At 29.6% G+C, this 6,949-nt stretch overlaps 1 long non-coding RNA gene across 1 annotated transcript; it reads left to right on the top strand.

The window, feature by feature from the left end:
* Nucleotides 1-6: 6 nt before the first annotated feature.
* On the top strand, nt 7-4,923 carry LOC115237582. The gene is made up of 2 exons (XR_003884361.1): nt 7-1,160; nt 1,409-4,923. It is a non-coding gene; the product is annotated as an uncharacterized LOC115237582 (long non-coding RNA).
* The last annotated feature ends 2,026 nt before the right edge of the window (nt 4,924-6,949 follow it).

Below are 6,949 nucleotides of genomic sequence, written 5' to 3'. Positions count from 1 at the left end.
ATATTTTTTTTTTTTGATTAATAAGTGTTGTTATCGATTCGTGTCGAAAGTTGTTCTTGATTTTCAACATTCTTCCGAGAATTCATTTAATCATCATTGCTACAATATTTACAAATTTAATATGAAATGTTGAAGTACTTAAGTATTTCTTTCTACAATGGAACAAATCGACGATGGCGCACTTGTACCTGTGTCCGATGTCAAACGTAAAATACATCATTCTTTCCCGACGACAATCGCGACGTCTTCTCTATTTTGTTTCTTTAAATATCTATTATGCGATTCGCATAGATTATATTTTACTTTTCTTAAATTAGTGAAATTGAAAATTTAAATCGACACGATTTCGATAAATCATTTTTTGACGCTATAAGAGTATAAAAGAATCGTACATGACTTAAAATAAATAATAAAGATGAATAAAAATAATAGATAAATAGTGAAAAGTTATTTTCACGCGCGATGTTTGTAGCGTCGAGATTTGAACTTGCCGAAATTATATCGATTTATATCATTTAGGAAAAATGATTAGATTCTCGATGGATCATCGCGGAAATTATGCATTGCACTTGGGCCTTCTTAGTGTTTTATGCAGCAGTCGAGACAATTCGTCGTCGGTGAATTGATTGCGTTTGGCATGTAATTGAAAATGCCTATTTATAATCGGCAATTAATAACAACTTAGCGATAATTAATCCTGAATGTGTCGATGTGTATAATCTTACAATAAACGGTAAGCATCGTCCCGGACAGCTTGTCCTTCCCTTAAATATATTAAGGCGGTGTTATTAATGCCTTCTGATTTTGACATTTTCGAGTCGAACGCATCGTATCTAAACATTCGTATAACGTAACTTATGTTAGAACTGCATTTGAGATCTTTGTTAAATGTTTGGCATATGTAAAAGAATAAAATTATATAAGTTTAAAAATAAATAATAGAGATTATTTCATATGTATATAAGTAAAAAATTTATATAAACAAATAATACAATTTTCCACACGAATAATTTTAATTTTCGTTCGATTTGATTATGGCCAAAATGAAACTGGAAAATATTAATGACATTGAATGTATTATATGTTTCGCCTGGATTTTAATCGATCTCTTTTCCCTCTCACAAAAAGAATATGATCTTTCTTATTTCTCGCTCAATAAGGTCCAAAACATATCACGACAGGTCCATTTCGTCTTCCCGTTTCATTTCCGATTTTCAACAAAGGAACCAAACAAAAATACGTCTCATCTATACAAAGTAAGACAGCGGGATAATATATATATAATATACGCGGAGAAGTGATTATATAATATTTTTATAGGTCTTGCATAAGAGAAACGATGCAATGAAAAATTAAATGATAAAATTAGATAATTGAAGAATCGATTATCTTCTTCTCGCTCAATAAGGTCCAAAACATATCACGACAGGTCCATTTCGTCTTCCCGTTTCATTTCCGATTTTCAACAAAGGAACCAAACAAAAATACGTCTTATCTATACAAAGTAAGACAGCGGGATAATAATTGAGGTCATTGGGTAAATCGAGAATTCACCTTGCGCTTACACAGGCGCAGTACATGGCTAGCAAATGGTCAGTAAATACCAATGGAGAGAGGCAAAATCAATATTATCAACAATGAAGATCTAATGACATTTTTGTATTTTACTTTTAGACCATCAGATCAATTTTTTTTATTCTAAATGTTATAGTTTGCATTAGGAACGATGAATTAAAGATTCGTTGCTGACTGCGATCAGTTTGCGCTGAAATACGCGATACAATTTGTCAAAAATACGCAAAGCCAATAAGGAAATGCAGATCAGGTTGTTACTCCGAAATGTTATCGATCGAATGTTTCCGAAAGAAGCACTTTTAGAAATGAAAATTTAAAAAATGTAAAGTAGCAAGTAGATAAATAAAACTATAAGAGTTGTAATGTAGATGAGACATTTCTTTTAAGATGTTGAATCCTCGGAAGCACTCTCTTTCTTTTTCTATCACGTCTTCTTTCATTTTTCTTAGATCCTTTGTTGAGAAAGCTAAGCAAATATTTTTAGCTGTTTGACTTGTCTCCCTATCGGTTCTGTATATGCTCGATATTAGTGCGCAGTCAATCAAATTAGTCGAACATGTAAGCGTTTGTTCGCGCTTCGTGGGGTTCGCTGCGCGATCAATCTTTTTCTTGACTTGCAAGATGACAGACATATTGAATTATATATATAAAAAATGATACATCTTAAATACGTCACAAGGAAGCAAAGGCTGAGAAAAAATATATTTTTTATATTTCAATTTATCTCAAGCAAAGAGATCTCTCCATTTTTTCAAACTTAATTTTCTCGAGAAAGAACACAGAGTTTTGTAAAAAAAGTTTTATAATTTCTATTTATTTTTTATTTTGTATACGAAATATATAAATTAACAATTTATTACGATATTTTATGATAATATTTTTTATAGTTATAATTTTTATATTTCTTGATACGTATTCTGCACAATGTTCATCAAGAGATTTTTTCGCAAGGATATTTGGATTAAAAATATTTTTGATTAAAAAATTAATCGAATAAAAATTGGTCGAGCAAATTATAAAAAGTTTTAATCTCGTCGCGAAAGTACCACGAAGTTTAGATTAGGTTAAAACGGCGGGTAACGGCGTTCACAAAATTTCTTTAATCTGGTTTGCCGATTTCTTCAAGTTTTGAAGAAAATAGCAACTAGATCAATAGGTTAAAGTTAAACGAAGAATCTGAAGAAATTGTGAAGATAAAATATTTTCTCTCTGGCAAATTGATAACTGCTAGAAAAGAGAGATTAAGAGAAATGTTACTATTTATTCAAAATTATTCGCATAATTTCGCACAAATACACGTATGTGCGCGAATGTGAAAGAAAATAATGTCAGAGATTTGAGGAATTTGTTATTACTTCATTTATCAAGCAAATCTGTTGATTATTGAAATTTTGAATTAAATTAGCGAGACATGTGTGTGTTGATTAAAACGAATATGAAAGGCGGTTAATTCTATAACAGTTTTATAACTTTTTTTTAGTAATTCTATTATTTTATAAGAAAGATTTAACGATAAGAAATTGCAAGAGCTTTTGTATGCTCTTGTAAAATTTTATGACAAATGAGATTAGGGTTGTGCGACCGACCGCCCGCTGCTGTCGAAAGTCTATTGGACCACTCTATATAATATGTGCTCTATACCTATATTTTTCTAGACAGGCCCACGGTTTTGGTCTGCAGAGTGTTATTTACACGCCTACATCTTACGTACCTATCTATCGTTTACGATTGACCTATCGCGAACTCCTGAGAGAAAGGTCGGAGTCTGTTCAAATTCATATCAGTATGATGTTCACGATCAAAGACCTCGACGTTCCTTTTACGTTTTTACACAAGCGCGTTTATGATTGATGATGAACACGATTGGATAAGGTGAAACTTGTACGTTCGTTTAAAAGGAAACTAAAAAAGGCGGACATAAATCTTATTTCTCTCTTTACCTCTAGAAATCTTGCATAATTAAAAAAATTCGAATATATCAAATTATGCTAATTTCTCCTCAAAAATATCAAAATTTAATTAAATATATTTAATTAAGCTTTAATTAAGCATTTTTAGTCTTTGATCTAAAAATGTCAAAAAAGGTATCATTTTATATCAAAATATGAAATAAATAAAAATAAATTTCGAGTTAAAATTTTGTTAAAGAAAAATCATATATGTATATATATACATATATATAATATATATACATATATACATATTCCATATATATTGTATATATGTATATATATAGAAATTTTTTCCTGGCTTTAACGTTTGTGAATGGCAAGTTATTAATAATGTTCATTAGTAATCCTTTTTAAACTAATTATATAATGCTAATTATATTATCCAATGTTTATATAGAAATCGATGGCCGTCTTCCACTTCAATATCTAATGATCGTACTCGTTAAATGCTTTGAACCATTAATTATAAAGCTATACATACAATGTGTAAATTGTAGTTGTGCATTAATAAAAGTAGCGGATTTCTGCTTTCTTATATATTAATGACAGAAAACTGATACCATAAAAATTAATTAATTCATTGTTGATTAATGATAAATAAAATTATTAACATGGCATTATACATGTTATCTTTTACAACTTGGATTTTATTAACAGTATGTTAAAAAATATGTGACATCTTTAGAAAGACCATTAATTGAAAATTCTTCGAGAAAGATATTCAATATCGTTAATATGATCGCATATAAAAGCATTTTATTACCATTCTATTATGGTTTTTATGTCAATAGCTATAATAAAATTTTCTCTATATTCAAACGTATATTTATATAAAAAGAAAAAAAAAATGTTTAATAAAACGTTTAATAAAAACGCATTTTTAACGCGTGAAATAAAATTTAAAGAGATAAATCGTTCATTTGATACGGTTGCAAAGACGTATTATATTGTACTAAATGCACATAATTTTATTTATATATCAATTGACTAATAATTGCATAATGTAATCATTTTTTTATAGGTTTGTTAAAAATATTATTATTGTTATTAATGTTAAGATATACATGAAATAGTTTATTTACATATTGACCAAGCATTGTGCGCTAATTATTGGTTGGTGAACAGTATTTTCGATCGTCCTCTCTCATGAGTTGTACGAAATTTTGGCGCGCGTTATAATATAGATATAAGATGTAAATGCGCGTCTGTGTGCGTGTATGCGTGTACGTGCGTATATGTCTACGTTTAAATACGTAACCAGATGTATATTGTATATTCGTCTCGCGCTGGTCGACGCGGCGATGTATTACTCGTAATAAAAAAAGATTCAATAAATGTGTGTTTAATTATGAAACATTACGCACTTTAATTTTCATAATTAAATATGTGTTCAATTATAAAACATTCGCATTTCAATCATTTTTAACATTTAAGATGCGACATGATTCACGCGATGATATTATTTAGGGCAAGATTTTTCTAGACTTCCTCGTAAAAAATAAAATAGAGAAATGTTGGCATTAATTTATTTTTTAAAATATTTTGTAATTTATAATTTATATTTTAAACCTAAAAAAACCACTTTTTTTGTTAAATAATTTGAAAATTTCTACAGCATTTCTACTATTTTTAAACACATTTTTCATGCTTTCTTTTGTTTTTATAGTTTAAAGCCCAAAAATATCTGCTTTGTATGACATTGGTTTATCTAATCCTGTGTTAGATCACAATTCAACGTTATCGTTTGACGCGTTTCATTAAGGAAATTAATGTGGCTTTCAGGCTAATCGAATGACAATATTACAGTGGTAATATCGTAAAGTGGTAATTGTCAAGTTATTAGCAAATCAAGCGTTTATTATTTCATATCGTCTTTTATCACATTTTCCCTAAACGGAATGAAAAATGATGTCTCTTAATTTGATGCTAATATATTGTACATACATTATCTTCGGTGATTATAAGCAAAAATTAATATTCGAAAATGCAATAATCGATTTATATCCGATTGAAGCAAGTTACTTTTAACTAACTTAAAATAAATTATCTAATAAGCGATTTTTACAAAATATATTAGTAAAAATATCAGTAATATTGTCCAATCTGTACATTTTTAAAGATTATTAATTTGAATGAGGTGATTTTCCTTTCATAAGAACTAGTTCTTGTTTCTTTTTGATTATTATGTTCTATCGACTGTGTTCGATTTGGCGTATATTGTTCCCATAAATTTTCGCGAAGAACTTTGTTTTTCATATAGAATAGGAGGCTCGGCGCAACACGCCGGATGATTGGGAACTGGAGCGAAATATTTGCTTCTCGCTTCGAAGGTTTCTCCACAATTTCGGTCGTTTATCTAGCCTGCGATTTTTCATACACGATATTTATACACTACACTATTCATATGGTACAACTAGAACGCGTGAATGATATTTTAGATATGTAACAAATTTAAACTCGATCCTTTTTTAAAATTTTCTTTTTTTAAGCAAGAGTCGAAACTTTGAACAATATATACACGCGAGAGCTTAACTTAAAGATATTGACGAAGATTAAATAAAATAATGATAAAGTCCGATTTTGTGCGCATCATCTGTAATTATCCAAAAGTTTTTAAAGATATATTTGGATTGTATTTTGTATCGTATATTGTATATTGTATTTCCTTATATGCACATGTGCTAGTTTTCGTATATCATCATGTGCATCAGAGTTGCGTCAGGGAGACACAGAATAAACCTATTCTTTCATTTGCCTTGAGATACGCGTATAAATACCTCTCCATCTCTCCACCTCTCCACGTAAAAGCATAGAACGCGCATCCCTCCACTGAACTGCAAACAGCCCTTTGAATGCCATTATCCTGCCTACGTCCTACGTTGTTACTACTTAACGTTACGTCCGCAAATGTGGCTCCGTTAGATAACGAAAGCTGGCCGTTGTTCCCGATCGGCTTTGCCGACAACGGCTGTCTGTCGGAGAGTCGAGTCCGTTATGTGTCAATTTAAACTTTGACCTACCAGTACCATTCCGAACCGCTTCCAATAAACCACCTACGCTTTTGTCTTTCAACTTCATGCATTATCATGGAAGAATTTTGTTCAAATAGAATTTTACATACTATTTTTATAGTTTTCAAGAAAAATCATTTCAAAAAAGAAAAAAAAGAAAATGTGATTTTTGCGCAAATGACAATCTATTTATAATAATTATAATAGCAATATACAAATGCTGAATTTATAGTGTGCGAATAATAAATATTGAAAAATGCGGGTTATAATATTTTATAGAAAATATTATAATTAATACAAATATTTAATTATAATTAGATATTTTATTTCACAATAAAATGTGTAGTAGGCGTATTATATTACGCACTATATTACGCGACGATTTTAAATGGAGCACTATAATTTATTTTG

Source organism: Formica exsecta, unplaced genomic scaffold (genome assembly GCF_003651465.1).
Source record: "Formica exsecta isolate Colony F162 unplaced genomic scaffold, ASM365146v1 scaffold1149, whole genome shotgun sequence".
Lineage (NCBI taxonomy): Eukaryota > Metazoa > Arthropoda > Insecta > Hymenoptera > Formicidae > Formica > Formica exsecta.
Note: the sequence above shows the minus strand (reverse complement) of the source record. Positions and strands in the feature narration are given on the sequence as shown.